The sequence below is a fragment of the Crocuta crocuta genome, unplaced genomic scaffold (assembly GCF_008692635.1).
Source record: "Crocuta crocuta isolate KB4526 unplaced genomic scaffold, BGI_CrCroc_1.0 scaffold646, whole genome shotgun sequence".
Taxonomy (NCBI): domain Eukaryota; kingdom Metazoa; phylum Chordata; class Mammalia; order Carnivora; family Hyaenidae; genus Crocuta; species Crocuta crocuta.
In genome coordinates, this window is record NW_027530851.1 from 1,595,859 (window position 1) to 1,613,670 (window position 17,812).

Consider the following 17,812-nt stretch of genomic DNA (forward strand, 5'->3'; position numbering starts at 1 on the left):
CACCTTGCCAATGAAGACATGTTCATTTGTGGACCAACTACTTTGTATATACAGGCTCTCATCTTAAATTGCATTCAGTTGAGTCATTCATTAAACATATGTTTAGCACCCATATATACTAGACACTGCATTTCAAGAAACTTGAATGTCTTGGGATTTTGTTTCATTTTTCTAGTAATATAGTTTTACTACATTTTACAAAATTGTTGATTCACAATTGATGAGAAGTTAAAAAACAAATGGTAGAAACTTCCCAATAGAAGTTTGAAAAGCACTGTCATCAGCTGTTCAGCCCTTTTTAACCTACACACGAAGAACAAAAGTTCTTCAAGGTTATAAGCTAACCTCTCTCCAATATGCAATACTGAACTACCTTACTAGCCACAGTTACAAGGAAGTGATCAGTCAGTATAAGTGACGCTAGCTGATTTTCCTCCCAGCTTTATCAGTCCCTTGTCGGTTATCCTTTATGACAAATTGCTTTAATTATTATTCTAAAAATGTCTTCGTGTTTCAAAAGAACACCAAAAGCTTTCATAGAATTCTGTTAAAAGATAAGTTCCTTCCTTAGGGTTATATGTTGGCCCTTTTTAGCTTGTTTAACTTTCTTACCTTGGAGAATTGCCTGGAATTCACTCGGCTAAGATTTTCATCCCTGCTGCTCTTATTACCCATGGAAAATATTTCAAAAGACGAGAGATACACTGAATGTGAATATTCTAAAGAAATGAGCTCATGCAGCATTCTAGCATTATCCTGCCCTCTGTTCCTAAACCCTGTAGGCACCCATTGATGGTACTTATAACGAATTAATATTTCAGAATAGTTTGGAAACATTCAGGTGTACTTGGCATATGTAGACCCTTATATTAAATTGCACTCAGCTGAGTCATAATTTTCATATGAAACATTCTTAGAGAAAATGACTTTTAAAAAACATTTTAAAAGGTGTTCATTTATTTATTTTGAGAGGTGGGAGGACAGAGGGAGGAGAGAGAATCCTAAGCAGGCTCTACACTATCAACGTGGAGCCTGATGTGGGGCTTGATCTCATGGACCTGAGCCGAAATCAAGAGTCAGTCACTTAACTGACTGAGCCACCTGGGCACCCCAGCACTGATTCTTTAAAATAGGGAATAGTATTTTTAAAAACCAAGATCTGGATGCCTGGTATTCTCACTGCTGCTGTCATCTTTGTTTCTGGACTCTTTTAGCAAACAAAGCTAGGACATACGTTAATTAATTAACCCATTTATTTATTAGAGACCATGAGTTTATCCTTGATATATCCCAATGCAGTCTATTCTCATAAAGTTTGTTCTTCTTCCCTTCCATATTGTATCTCCTGCACCACTGGTCTCCTGGTACCCAGTAACATCACCATATTTATTCATTTACTTGATCTTATATGAGGTAGTTTTAGAATTGTTGCGTCTATACCACTATGAAAACTGAAACTACCAAAAAGAGTTCAAGATTTGCCTGTTTGTGTTTGTTTGTTTGTTCCCCTAGACTATGGATAAATAAAGCATTGCACTGTGTTCAAAAGCTACTTAAATTAGTTCCCTGATGTTTTTCCTTCTTCCATATGGTTATGTTACTCATTTGAACTATTAGTTCATTTAGTTTTTATTTTCAGTTTCAAGTGAGTTTTTTTCTTCCTATCCTTGTTGGTTGAATTTTGTATTTTTAATATATACTGTGTTGTAATGAATAACCGTGTGTAGTTTTTTGGTGTTACTAATGGTATATCTTAAGTATAAATTCTAGAAGTACTGTTGAATAAAAGGTTAAATGAATGTTTAGTTTATTAGATATTGCCAAATTCACTTCCACAGAGACTAGACCATCCTTACATTTTCTGTAGTCTGTTTGACTTAGCTTTGTCAACAAAGGCTGCTGTTAAGTTTTTGAATTTTTGCTAGTCTAATGGGCGAGGATAGTATTTCAGCATAGTTGTAATGTGTATTTGTCTTTAAGTTGGTCATAATTTCATATGGTTAAGGACCATTTTTTATATCTTTTTTGTGAATTATTAATGTTTTTCTTATTTCTCTACAGGATATTTGACTTCCCCCCCCCTTAATTTTATTAGTTCTTTATTATTTTTTTAAAGTTTATTTATTTATTTTTGAGAGAGAGCAAGCTGAGGAGGGACAGAGAAAGGGAAAGACAATCCTGAGCAGGCTCTACACCATCAGTGCAGAGCCCAGCTTGGGGCTCGAACTCACAAACTGTGAGATTGTCACCTGAGCCAAGACCAAGCCAAGCCACTTAACCAGTTGAGCCACCCAGGCACTCCTAAGTTCTTTAAATATGAGGGATATTTGTTATTTTTGATGATATATAATTTTATATATTTGTCCAAGTTGTCATTGTGTCATTTGACTTTGCTTATGTTTTATTGTTTGTTTTTACTATGTAAGCATTTATTGTCATCGTGTTTATCCATTGTTTTTTTTTTTCCATTTCGATTTGAGTACTTTTTTAAAAAAATATTTTTATTTATTTCTAGAAGAGAGAGAGACACAGTGAGCAGGGGAGGGTCAGAGAGAGAGGGAGACACAGGCTCTGAAATAGGCTCCAGGCTCTGAGCTGGCAGTCAGCACAGATCCCGACGTGGGGCTCGAACCCACGAACTGCGAGATCATGACCTAAGCGAAAGTCGGACGCTTAACCGACTAAGCCACCCAGGCGCCCCTTGAGTACTTTTTAAAAAGCCTTTCTGTATGTTAAGGCTATAGAGGAATTCACTCATGTTTTCTTCTAGTACTTGTATAGTTTTGTGTTTTATATTTATATATCTGATCCATTTCTTAGTTTATCTGATCCATTTCTTAGTTTATTTTCTATTTTTTCCAAATAGCTATCCATTTGTCTCAATACTATTTCTTTAACAAGGCCTTCTTCTGTAGATATCACTGTCATATCATATATTATCATATACTACATTTATCTTATACTACATACTAGACATTATCATATACTAGATTTCTACTTGACGTTGCATCTGTTGATACATTTGTTCCATTGGTCTGTTTGCCTATTCATGTACCAGGATTCATGTGCTATTTTTATAAATTTTTAAATTAAATATATTTTTAAATATGTTTAATTATTTTTAATATGTTTTAATATCTGATAGGGCTGGTCCCTGCCCATAGCTTTGTTTTTCATTATTTTCCTAGCTTTTCTTAAATGTTTATTTTTTCTATAGGAGATTTCATATCAATTTGTCTACCTCCAGAATAAAAACAGGTGTTGATATTTTTATTTGACTAACATTATACTTATAAATTAATTTAGGGAGAACTGACATCTTGATAATGTTGAGACACACACTAAGAACAGGAGATGTCTTAATGTTTAAGTCCATTTTTATGTCTCTCAGGGGAATTTCATAATTTTATTAATAGACTTTTAAAAATAATTAATTGTAAGTGTATTTCAAAGTATTTTGCCCTTGTTGCCTTCGCAGACTGAGTTTTCTCTTCATTTATGTCATCTAACTTTTCTTATTTGTTTATTGGATAAAGGTTATTTTTGTGCTAATATTATATGCTGTTGCTTGAATTTTCCTGAATTTTTCTGTTGTTTGAGTTGGTTTTATCATTGATTCTTTAATTTTCTAATTGTACTATAGAGATAGCTTTGCTTTGTCCCAATTATTATTTCTCTGATAGGGTTTTATTCTTACTGTTACAGTTAATACCTATAGTACAATATAAACAGTAGTGAGAGATTTGCCAATCCTTGCTTTGTTCATGGCCTTTGTGGACATACCTCTAGTGTTTTAAAGATGCTAGCTTTATGATTGAGGTTTACATATGTATCTAGATTCATGCTGAGGAATTTTCCTTCCATTTCTAATTTTTCAAGAGTTCTGAGGTACTGAATTTCATTCATGGACTTTTTCATATCTATGAAGATAAATGGTTGTTCTTCTTAGACCTATTAATATGATTAATTATAGTAGTTGATTTCTAACCAATTAAAGTATAAACCCCTTTTAGTCAGAGTGTATGATTTTCTTCATATGGTGTTCAAATGTATTTGATAATATTTAGGATTTTTGCTTTGATATTTGTATTAGTTATCTATTGTTGAGTAATTAATCACCTTAAACCTTACAGCTTAACACATAGACATTTATTATTTCCAGGGATCAGGAATATGTATGGTATGGCTGGGTGCCTCTGGCTCAGGGTCTCTCATGCGGCTATAATCAAGACAGCCAAGAATCAACTGAGGGAAGATTGATTTGAAGCTCACTCAAGTCGCTATTGGTGGGCCTCAGGTCCTCATTGACTATTAGCTGGGGATATCAGTTTCTTGGGCTTGCCTGGACTTGCCATGTACCAGGGGGAAGTTTGCTTCCCCCAAGCTGAGGGTTCCTAGAGAAAGAGAATAGACAAAATAAAACCCACAATCTTTGTAACCTAATCTTGGAAAGGACCATCCCAGGTCTTTTACTGTTTTGTTATTAGATGAGAGTCACTAGGTCCAGTCCACAGCAAGTAGAGATTACATACACAAGGGTGTAAACACCAGGGGGCAGTGATCATTAGAGATCATCATGGAGACTGCCTACTATAATATATCTAAATAGTATTGGCCAAATTTTATTTTTTGTGATATATATATCAGATTTAGGTATCAATGTTTTACTTCCATAAAAAATTGGGGTGTTTCCTTCATTTCCTATCTCAAAAACAATGTACATGGCATCAGAACTACATGGTTTGTAAAGATTTGTTAAAATCTCCCTGTGAAACCATCTGGGTTTGGTACTTTTTTGCTTTTGATGAGTGCAGTGGCATTATAATTTTTTTGCCCTATTTATATGTTTTTTATTTTTGTTTTTTGCCTGGAGGCCCTGTGTTTTCTGTCTGTGAAGCCTAGTACCTTATTAGGATAAGTCTCAGAATTGATTCTTTAGAGTCAGTTTCCCCAGGTATTGAATGAACCCTTTCAATGGGTAAATATTTGTTGTTTGAATTCCACTTATTCGTATATTGCATCTTCTTTGCCTATTTCTCTGACTTCCTTTTTTAAAAAAAATCAGTTTCATTCTCTTGGTTGTTTTCCTGCTTTTCTTCAATGTCCTATATTAAATTTTTATTCAATCCTATTGTCTTTTTTAAATGTCTTTTTTGAGTTCAGTCCACTTTCATTCATTTTATCTCTCAGCCCCTTTGCTTTTTTTTTTTGGTATGTGTGTGGGTCCATTTCTATTATGTTTTTTAAATTTCTGATTCAAAATTTTCATTTTTTCGTGGAATTGTGCTATTTGAAGATACTGAATTCAGTTTGGAGTGACTCTTTTTCTTCTACTTTATGTATTTTCTTGGGGAGAGAGGTGCTTTTCATCAGGTGAAATGTTTGGATTTATATGTTCTGCTTTATTCTTACAGTAGCTTTTTATAGAATTAGGTTGATATTTTCTATTTCTGAATACTCTGTGGCTAGGATTCCTAATTTGAGAGTGCCAGCTTTTCACAGTTTAGTTTTTGAATGGATGCATTAGTGTTACAGTGGAAATGGGAGAGGAGTTGGCATGACTTGTATCTCTTGTTTTTACAGAATCTTAATTTTTCCCTCTAATTTTTTTCTTTTATTTCTCTGAGGATATCACCACTCCTCTACTTATCTGGATCTTCTTTGGAAGCTGTGCTTATTCAAACTATCAATTTTAGCCTTTCTCACTTTCAGGTTCCTTTTCTATAGCCAGTCCTGTGAACCAGCAAATCCCCAAGTTGTACTCAATATTTTAGAACATAGTGTTAGATTTTCTCATTCTAGGGTTGATTTTGACTATACTTCCTCAAAGTCTTCCATGTCCCTCTCCTGTTTTACATGGATTTCTTAAGCCTCCTCTTTATCACTTTTTGCCCATTGGCTTTCAATAGCAGCAGGAAATCATTTTTTAAAATTTGGTGTTTATTTCTGTACTTGGTAATTTCAAGGGTGTAGTATTCTCTGTCTCTGAGTAATCCTGTTGGTGTGGTTTTCTTTCACTCCTTGCTAATTTTGTAATTTGGGGGAGGATGTGTGGAGAGATTAGGAATCAGTTGGCAGCCGTATATCTTCCAGACCAACTCCTGACATTTTAGTTTTTAAAATTTATCAGATTTATCGTAAAGTTTTCCAAACATTTAGGAAATAACATCAGTCTTACATACATTCTTTCACTGAATAGAAAAAGAAGTTATATTTCCCAGCTCTTTTAATGAGTATAATATTTATTCCCAAAGCTAGAAGTGACATTATAAGAAAGCAAATTATGGATCAATCTCATAAACATAAATGTAAAAATCCTTAACAAAATCTTAACAAATTTAATCAAATGATGTAAATGGTAATGCGTCATGACTACAAGGGGCTTATTCCCAAAATGCAAGGTTAGTTTAATATTAGAAAACCAATTAGTATAATATACCATGATAACAATAAAAAGTGGGGGGAGACAGATCATTACAACCTGACCAACCTGACAGATGCAGAAAAAGCATTTCACAAATTTCAACATCTATTCATGGTAGAAACTCTTAGCACCCTAGGCAGGAACTTTCTTAGTCTAATAAAGGACATTTACAAAAATCCTACAGCAAACATCTAATAATGATAAAAATATTGAAAGCTTTCCCTCTGATATCAGAAACAAGGAGAGTACTGTCACCACTTCTGGTCATCATTATACTACATATGTGAGACAGTTCAGTAAGGCAAGATTAAAGAAGTTGTAAGGATTGGATTACAAGAAATAAAATCTTATTCACATATGACATCATTGTGATCCAAATGAATATATAGCTAATCTATTAGAATTAGTAAGTCAGTTTAGTAAGTTTGTTGGCTACAAGGTCGATAAAAATCAAAGCATTTCTATATGCCAAGTAGCAAACAAATAAACAACAAAATTTAAAAAATAATACCATTCATAGTAGCATTAGGGGAAAAAAAAGCCTAACGCCTAGGAACAATTCAGACAAACTGTATGTCAGACTTCTACATCAAGAGCTAGAAAACATTACTGAGAGAAATTAAAGAAGACCTAAATAAATGGTAAAACAGAAATATACCATGTTCATGGAGTAAGACTCAATGTTGTAAAGATTCACTTCTCCTCCAGCATAATCCACGTAATCAATGTAGTTCCAATAAAAATTCCAGCAAATTGTGTGTGCGTGTGTGTGTGTGTGTGTGTGTGAATCAACAGCCTCTAAAATGCATATGGAAATGCAGAGTACCAAGAAGAACTAAGGTAGTCATGAAGAACAAAGTTGGAAGGTTTAAACTACCAGAGAGCACACCTATTATAAAACTAAAGTAATTTAAACAGTCTGCTACTTGTACATACAAGGGTAGAAAAATTGACTAGTAGGGTTCAGAAACAGATCCAAAATATATGGTTATTTAATTGAAACGAATGTGACACCTTTAGTGCATTAGGAAATAATGGTCCCTTTAGTGAGTGTATATATATGTGTAAAATCAATTCAAAATGAATTGCAGGTAGAAAAGTGAAAGGTAAAACAGTGAAGCTGTTTGAAAGAAAACAGGAGAATATCTTTGTGGTCTTGAAGTAGTTGAAGATTTCTAAAACAGGACACAGTAATCACCATAAAGACAAAGATTGATAAACTAGACTATTAAAGTTAATAATCAAAAACATAACTTCTATCAAAAACATATCTAAAAGGATGAAAATGAACTTTCAGAGTAAGAGAAGATTATCTCAATATTTGTATCTTAAAAAAGACATAGCTAGAATATATAAAGAACTCCTTCAAAGCATTAAGACAGAAAACCTGGGGCACCTGGGTTGCTCAGTTGGTTAAGTGTCTGGTTTCAGCTCAGTCATGATCTCACAGCTCATGAGTTTTGAGCCCTGTGTCTGGCTCTGTGCTTCTGATTCTGTTTCTGTCTCTCTCTGACACCCCTCCCCCCATATAAATAAACATTAAAAAAAAAAAGATAACCCAGTTAAAATAAATGGGCAGAAAACTTGAACTGACTTCTCAGAGGATATCTGGCCACTGGCCAAAAAAATAGGTTAAAAAGCAATGAACTCCATTAGTCATTAAAGAACTATGAATTAAAACCATTCCTTTTTACTATAGTCCCACAAGAAAAGCTAAAATAAAAAAGATGGTCTATATCAATTGCAACTCTCAGAAATACTGATGGGAGTGTAAGTTGGTAGAATGGAAAATGCCCAGTATCTATTAAAGTTGAATGTCACATACCCTATGGCACAGTAATTCTGTTTCTGTATGTGGTTGATTGAATTATGGCCTTCCCTAAATGTTTATATCCTAACCCTTGGAACCTTGTATAGCAAAGGGGAGTTAAGTTGCAGATGGATTATGGATGTAAGGTTGCTACTCCACTGACTTTAAAATAGGGGGATTATTTTGGGAGAGTGGGCCCAGTACAACCACAAAGTTCCTAAAAATGCTATAGGGAAGCTGAAAAGTTCAGAGTCAGAAAAGGAGGTATACCGACAGAAGCAAGATCAGAGTTGATGCACTGTGAGAAGGATTTAACCCATAACACAAGCTTTGAAGATGGAGGAGTATGGCCATGAGCCAAGAATTGTGATCAGGCCCTAGAAGCTAGAAAAGGCAAGGAAATGAAATGGACTTCTCCTCTAGAGTCTCTAGAGAGGAATGTAGTCCTACTGAAATCTTGATTTTAAACGAGTGAGTCTTTTGTTGGACTTTAAACCTACAAAACTGCAATATAAAACTGTTGTATAAATGCAGTAGAAATGTGTACAGACACCTACTAGAATGTTCATAGCAGTACCATTCATAATAGCTAAAAATAGGAAACAGTCCTAAAGATTGGAAGGGATAAATCAGAATAGACAGAGTTAATTGAATTATCTTAATGGTTCATGTTATCACACTATGATATAGTCTGATGAATTCCTTCCCAGTATAGAAATTACCTGCCAAAGTAATATTGACCAATTTCAAACCAGTGTTGGTTAGTAAGGGTACACTGTATTTTGAGATACTAGACATAATGCTGAAATATTATTACTTCATGCAAAAGTTTACCATTTGATTAATATATAGAATATTTATTAAAATTTAAATCATGGGGCACCTGGGTGGCTCAGTTGGTTAAGTGCCCACTCTTGGTTTCAGCTCAGGTCATGATCTCATGGTTTGTGGGTTCATGCCCACATTGGGATTCTCTCTCTCTCCCACTTTCTCAGCACCTCTCCCTCACATGCATGCTTTCTCTCTTTCTCAAATTAAAAAGAAAAGTTAAATTGTGCAGGGAATGATTCTCACCAGTTTCAGGATATTAGCTGCCACTGGGGACAGAAAGAAGTCAGGAAGAGAAGGCAAAGGGATGAGAATAGAGTTCAGAAATAAGTGTGGCAAAATGTGAACATCTGTAAAATCTGAGTGGTGGGTGCATGAGTATGTTATTTTCTGTGTATTTGAAATATTTTGTAATTAGAAAAAGTTCTTAACAGAATACATTAATTCCACTATGATATATACCTTTTTTCCCCTTATTTCTGTACCATGTTGTTCTTTAAAGTGACAGCAGAGAACCAATCATGCCTTTATATTCTGTTTTCACTCAGTTAATTTTGGAGGAAGAAAATCTTGTTTGGGGTTCTGGAACTATGTTGGTATAGTGTCTTCACTTATGAAATCTGGATTCCTCAACAGGTGTTAGAATGCTTTTAACATTCACCTAAAAGTAATAACGCTATAGTTCCAGCAAATCCTCATTATTTCTTCCCTTTTAAAAAAAAATTTTAACGTTTATTTTTGAGAGACAGAGTACGATTGGGGGAGAGGCGGGGCCAGGAGTGGAGAAACAGAATCCGAAGCAGGCTCTAGGCTCTGAGCAATCAGAACAGAGCCCCACGTGGGGCTCAAGCTCCCAAACCGCAAGATCATGACCTGAGCCAAAGTTGGAAGCTTAATCAACTTAGCTACCTAGGGGCCCCCCATTATTTCTTCCTAATGGAGATTGTTTTCCCCATAGAGTTTTTACTTACTAACGAGTAAAACAATGGAACAACAACAACAAAAAAATCCTTGGATAGTTAGGGAAAAGTTATCTAGAAGGTGAAAGGTGAGAAGTGGGTGATGGTGGTGGTGGGAGCTACCTGTTGTAGCGCTGTAAGAAAAATGTGTTAGGGCTGGAAAATGAATAGTACAGTGGAATGAATGGAAAGTCAGGCTTAAGTACTTCCATTATGCGTTGAGGTGATAAGGTAGACAGAATAGCAGCGCCCCCCCCTAAGATTTGTTACAAGTTGACCCTTAAACAACATGGGTTTGTATCACATGGGTCCACTTATACCTGGATTTGTCACAGTACTGTTAAATGTATGGACTCTTCCTTTTGGTTTTCTTAATATTTTCTTTTCTCTAGCTTACTTTATTGTAAAAATATATAATACATATATAAAATACGTGTTAATTGACTGTTTATGGTATTGGTAAGGATTTTGGTCAACAGTGGGCTATTAGGAGTTAAGTTTTGAGGGAGTCAAAAGTTATACATGGAGTTTTGACTGCGTGAGATCAGCACCCCTAACACCCATGTTGTTCATATATTAACATTTGACAAAAGGGAACTTGTTGCTGTAATTAAGGTTCTGGACTCTAAAACAAGGAGATTATTCTGGATTATCTGGGTGGACCCAATCTAATCACATGAACTTTTAAAAAATAAAGACATGAGGCAGAATGGGAAGTCAGAGAGATTAGAGGCATGAAAAGTCTTTGAAGATGGAGAAAGGGGACCTGAAACTAAGGAAATGCAGGTGGTGTTTAGAAAATAACAACCCCCCACTGAAAGCCAGCACAGAAATAGGGGCCTCAGTTCTAAAATTGCATGGAACTTAATTTGGCCAACAGTCTGACAAAGTTTGGGAGTGTATTAGTCCCTAGAAACCCCAGAAAGGAAAGCAGTCTTTCCCACACGTTGATTCAGCCTTGTCAGCCTAAGCAGTGGATCCTCGTTGAGCCATGGTTACCCAGACTTCTGACCTATAGAATTGAGATAATGAGCGTTGTTTAAACCACTGAATTTGTGTTATAGCATCAATAGTAAATAATACAGGTGATGATATTTTAAAAATGTTTTCTGATTATAAAATGATATGTGCTCATTCTAGTAAATATGAATCACATGGGGATTTTACTAAAAACTATGCAGTTCTGATTTCATAGATCTGAGGTTAAGCCTGAGATGGTGGTGATGTTGCTGGCCCACACACCACACATTGAATAACAAGGTTCCAGATTAAAATATAATGTGTAGAGTAAAAAAGTAAAGTTGTTACCATCTAAAGATAACTAGCATTAGTGTTGTGGTGTGATTTCTTCATGTCTTTTTAAAATAGACATAATTTTCTATTTAAAAAAATTAGGATCACATGGTATATAGTTTATAAAATGGTAGTGTTCCCATATCATTAAATATACTTGAAAACATGAATTTAATAAGTACAAAATATTCCATCAATGTGGATATACTAAAATTCCTCCTTTGGTTGTTTCCAACCTTTCTCCATTATGATTAATGCTATGATAACTACCTTACACATAATGCTTTCCCACATTTCAGATGATTTTCTTAGAATAAATCCTGCAAGTAATTCAAGTACTTAGAGATATGAAGATGTTCTAACTTTCATAGTGCATAGTGCCAAGTTATCCTTCAGGAAAGATGCTACCAGTTTATATTAATACCAGTGGTGTATGTGTGTCTCTTTGAGAGGATCCTGTCTTATAGGAGTATAATCTTTAAGTTTTCATTTAAAACTTTTTTTAAAGTTTATTTATTTATTTTGAGAGAGAGTGAGCAGCGGAGGGGCAAAGAGAGAAGGAGAGAGAGAATCGTAAGCAGGCTCCATGCTGTCAGCACAGAGCACGATGCAGGGCTTGATTCCATGAACTGGGAGATCGTGACCTGAGCCGAAATCAAGAGTCAGACATTTATCTGACTGAGCCACCCAGGTGCCCCATGAATATAATCTTGTAAAACAGCTTTTCTAATTTTGATAATGAAAAATTAAATTTGAATTTGAATTTGCAGTTTTTAAGTTTTTTGGTAATGCATAAATTTTCACGTTCATTGGTGTGTGTGTGTGTGTGTGTGTGTGTGTGTGTGTGTGTGAATTGTCTGCATTTTCTTTTCCCATTTTTCTTTGGAAGATCTAGGATTTAGTTGTTTATACAGGATGAAAAACACATTTTTATTCCTACATCTCCCTAATAAAATAAAATTCTCAACTATGCAATTTAGAGCTTGCCTAATTTGTTTCCATTCTTTAACATTGTTTTCATGAATGTAAATAACCTTTAGCCCAAAGTATTAGCATGACTAGCTGCTACCCATTAGTTCAAGGTGTATTACAAAAAATGGGAGCTGTAAGCATGCTTGTCCCAAGGAAGCTAGGTAGGTAGTAGCCCTTTTCTTAAATAAAATGCAAAATATCTATATATAACATACACCCACTTGCACAGAGACAAATGTGTATGCACGTATAGACAGACACACACACATATCCCAGATCTCAGAATAATTAAAAAGTGAATTTCATTTTTGATGTGGAATGCCTTTTCCCTGAATAGGAGATGTCCACCTCAGGAAGCAGTCACATTATCTATGTTGACTTGTTTATGTGGGAATTCTTACTTTAGATCCTGTAATAACAAGAAAATTCACCTCTGACCAGGCCAGGATTACTGACTGAATGTTAAAATCACAGTTGATATCCCAAAACATTTTTCCTGTCTGCTCCTCCCTCACTCTACCATCATCCCAAACACACCCATGAATACAAAAATGCACTCATTCACCCGTATACTTTCTTACATAGGCTGTCTCTGCATAAAATAAGCGGAGCCTCATGAGGCCAATCACCTGAGGGTAGGGAAGAATCTCTGGGTTCTTGCCTTCTCTTTTTCATAATATGTCAGGAGATGTGATGTCAGGTAGAAAGGAGAAGGGAGAAGGTGCCAGGAAAATAAGTACATGTGCAAACAAATAAGGGCTTATGTTCAAGGCGTGACTTTAAAGTATTGTTTGTGATCAGAGGTGCTGTTGCTAATTATGTACTGTTTACATGCTGCAATTCCTCATATCACCACAAATTGCTTTGTTGTCTTTGGCTCTTAATATGCACTCTAAAAGGACTAGCAGTTTCTAGCCTAGACAAAAGTTTATTTACATTGGTAATTCCAAAGTTTAACTATCTGACATCGTATTCATTTGTAGCATGAATGCTTTAAAATTTTGAAATATTTATGCTTTTACTTAGATTACACAGTATTCTTTAAGTTAATCCTAGATATATATGTCTATTTTTTTAAAAAAATCAACTTGGAATCATTTGCTTCAGCCTTATCTATAGTAAGATACAGTATTATTTCTCACTGTCTGGAAATAAATTGTATATAGGGGTGCCTGGCTGGCTCAGTCAGTGGAGTGTGTGACTGTTGATCTCGGGGTTGTAAGTTTGAGCACCATATTGGGTGTGGAGATTACTTGAAAAAATAAAATAATTGTATATATTTTGTAGTCTTGTTAACAGATATGAGAAAGGATAGTATACCATCATTTGCTGGGCTTCACGGTATAAGTATAGTTTTTTTTACTTTTGGGACTTTAGGGGTTAAGTCATTTTCATCCAGGAAACAACTTTATACTATTTGTCTGGCAGAAACACTGCTATCATTTGTAGTGACCTATCAATGCAACCAACTTAATAAAAGCCAGTACACATAGAGTTTAATATATGTCAGGCACTGTGAGGCTACAAAATATATACAACTTTTATATTCCAAATAAAAGTATAAATAATACTGTTCTCTACTATGCATGTGACTGAAGCAGATTTCACACTTTTTTTTTTTTTTTTTAAACAAATTCAGGGTGTCTGGGTAGTTCAGTCGATTGAGCTTTTGACTCTTGATTTTGGCTCACGTCATGATCTTGTGATTTGTGGTATCAAGCCTTTCTCTCCTCCTCTCTCTCCGCCCCTCCCCTGCTTGTATACACTCTCAGAAAATGGATAAACTTAAAAAAAACACAAACACAATCTCTCCTCTAAGGTTTTTTAAAACAAATTGTGGCATATATATTCTAAACACCTTTCATATATTAACTTATTTAATATTCATAATAATTTTATGGCATAAGTACTATTATTATATCTGTCTTTTAAGCAAGCATACTGAAGCCCAGGGATTTTAAATAATTTAATCTTACTCATCCTCTTTATACTGCATGTCTTTTTTTGTGCTGTATTTTATAGGGTGTAGTTGTGCACCCAGTTTAGTGGGAGAGCCTGCACTCTGGTTCAAGTCTGTGTGCTTCACATCAAGGCCTTACTGTCTCCAAACACAATTACTTGTTTCTCAATTCTTTATTGCATAGTTCACTAAAAGTACTGTTGTTTAGAAATAAAGTTCTTAAAATGTTTTATAAATTTTACCCAAAAACTTCCTTTTTAAGTAAAATTTGTTGTTTTATTTTTAAATGTGTGGGTTTTTTTAATGTTTATTTATTTTTAAGAGAGAGAGAGGGAGACACAGAATTGGAGGCAGGCTCCAGGCTCTGAGATGTCAGCATAGAGCATGATGTGGGGCTTGAACTCAAGAACCAAGAGATCATGACCTGAGCCAAAGTCGGACGCTTCATTGACTGAGCCACCCAGGCGCCCCTGTTAATTGTTTTAAAATTGTTTTTCTTGAATACATTTGCTCAAAGGCTGGAACTTATAGGTAACTTATTAGAAAGTTCTAGCACACTGAACGAGTCCTTCCAGGTATCAACATTGACTTTAAAACACCTGTCATGGGTGTTAGTTTTTCTCATTATGGGTAGTTTACTGTTGCATCCGAACAGTAAAGAGGTGTGTATCCACATTAGATTAATTTCCTCATCTCCTCTCTACTAAGGTGTCACGGGAGATTTTAAACATTGCCAATAATAATTATACTAATAGAAGATACTTTTAATTGTCAAAATAAAGGCGTTCAATATCATTGTATAAATTGAGTCTGCTGTAAATCATCAGAATTTTAAGATTTAGTTCTTACAGCTTTCCATGTAGATTATCCCCTGCAGTAAATTACAGAACAGGTAGTATAACTGCATCTAAATTCTATAGGAATTCGTGTATAGCCATGTAAGATTGATCAGGAAGCTGTTTCTATTTTTGGATATATCTTGTTGATTGGACATTTTCTTTGTGGGTTATGGTTATCACCATTTAAAATTTTGTATTTAAATGTTAATTTTTTGGATTAATGGTTTTGTGAAAGGTTATCATCTAAATGTTCTGTATTTCTCTGTTAGAGTAAATTATCTTGTGTTCTTTTGTCATTAATAAAGTTTCTTGGTAATATTTACTAATATATATTAAATGTTAGGGCACCTGAGTGGCTCAGTTGGTTAGGCATACAACTCTGATCTTTGCTCTGGTCATGATCTCACAGCTCATGAATTGGAGCCATACCTTGAGCTCTGTGCTATTAGAGCCTGATTGGAATGCTCTCTCTCCCTTTCTCTGCCCCTCCTCTGCTTGCATGGGCTCTTGTGCTCTTTCTCTGAATAAATAAACTTTAAATGTATATCAGTAAACAAACACATCCCAGGCATATATAAAGAATGGATGTCAGGGCTACTGGGTGGCTTAGTGGTTAGTGTTCGACTTTGGCTCAGGTCATTATCTCATGTTTGTGAGTTTGGGTCCCAGGTTGGGCTCTGTGCTGACAGCTCAGAGGCTGGAGCCTGTTTTTGGATTCTGTGTCCCCCTCCCCCCACCCCTCCCCAGCTCTCTCTCTCTCTCCTCAAAAAATAACCATTAAAATTTTTTAAAAATGGATGTCAGAGTTTGATCACAACAGGTAGTTTTTACAAAGATTACCTCAAGATTTATTAAGAGTTGTAAAATATGATTCAAAAAGGAAAAAGAAAAATATGGAAAAGAAAAAAGTACATGGTATAAAGAGATTCTTCTTTAGAAGCAGAGAATTCCAAATATAAGCAGGCTTACATACATAATAACTTTTGTTGTCATAAGCTCATCTACATTTTTCCAACATCTTAGGCTTTAACCAACTTTTGTAAGTTCAGTTGAATCAAAATGAATTTATTTCCAACATAATCCTTCTCTGTATTGTGTAAGCACAATTCTGAGTCAACATCTATCTGTGTCAATTCTAGGATATAATTTAGAACCATGACATACTCAATTTATGCTGTGAAAAGTTTTATGGAGTTGTGTTCAGTATTAACAGTATTCCTATCTCTAAGACTGTAAGACATTATTTGTTTCACTTTCTTCATTTTTGACATGGTTTTCTGTTTATTACAACAAGGCAAGTACTCCTCTCACAGTTTTGGGGTTAGATTCAGATTCTTAGGCGGTTTGTTCCTTCTTCCTTCCCATTTAAATTCATTGAAAACTACTATTTTCATGGCTATTTGCCTCCAAAAGCAATTGTTCATAATTGAGGCAGATTTTCCCTTGTAGGAATTCACAGCTGTGAAGAGAAAGTTCTCTTTCCCAGTGGGTTAATAAATAGGCTTTTGTGAGAATTTACTGGAATATTTTTCCTGATGAAAGAGTCAAAGACTAAGAGTCTGTTGTTCTTGGTGCTCTTGGAACCAGAACACCTGCAGCCGAGCATTTACACTTGGGGAAGCAGAACTAACGTAAGGTCTTCTTTCACGGAGGCAGTAGTTTGAAAGCAATGATTTTTCTTAAAAATTTAAAATTCAGACATGACCTTTGTCCCAAATTAGAGGCTTGAAGAGTGAAAGCTCATTCAAGTTGCAAACTAAAACTCACATTAACACCATTTCCTATATACTATAGCTTTGTACATTCTGCTAATGTACACATACTTAACTGGGAAATATGAGGCCTTTTGCTGTGTCCACTAATTTGTTTGTGTTAACACTTCCCTTTCTTGTTCCACTTTGTTTCTTAGTCACCCAATTCATAAAAACGCCATTTGGGAGAATGCATCTCTGCTATAGGAAATCACTACTCTTTCTTAGTCTAACCCAAGCTACTGTCAACTTAATTGCATCCGTTTCCATCCTAGACTCGCTTTTCTGTGTACTGAGGTTAGGAGCACACATAGTAAGCTAACCTTCCTGTGTTTAAATTTTGGTTGTTACAGTGGCATGGCCTTGAGTGAGCTATTTATTCAATCTCTGTCTGGGGCTTCAGTTTCCCTCTGTAAAATGGGGATATTACTGTACCTCTATGCTTGTTCTGAGGACTAGTTAACATTAGTTAAAACCTCCACCATACATATCCTCATTGTCTAGTCCTTTGCCCCATTTTATTTTTCTTTATAGCACTTATCACCACTGGTTCTATATTGTTCAGTATCTTTCTCTCCTAACAGGAGTGTAAACTCAGCACAGAGTTTTCTTTTGGTCATTGTTGTAGTCCCACACCTAGACAACCTGACATAGGTGGTGGTTAGTAAATACCTGCTCAAAGGCTGTATAGATGCTGGATTAAGAACCAACTTCTTCCTGACAACTACTGACCTTAACTTTACTCTGCACCCCCCCCAACCCCCCCACGGCATGACCCTAACATTTCCTACTCCTATATTTCCACTTAATCCAGGTTTTTTCATTAGGCCACTATTCACTTTAAAAAGATAATCTGGGATTTTAGAAACAAAATAAAAACTAAATTCTTATTTTGCCCAGTAAAGGATAAGCACAAAGAAAATGCTGATACTGTTTTCAAAGGGAAATATTCAGTACTATATAGTAAATTGAATTG

General features: G+C 35.2%; 1 protein-coding gene across 2 annotated transcripts in view; it reads left to right on the plus strand.

The window, feature by feature from the left end:
- Positions 1-17,812, plus strand: part of ECHDC1 (ethylmalonyl-CoA decarboxylase 1) — a 48,301-nt gene that overhangs the window by 28,255 nt on the left and 2,234 nt on the right. The window lies entirely within an intron of this gene.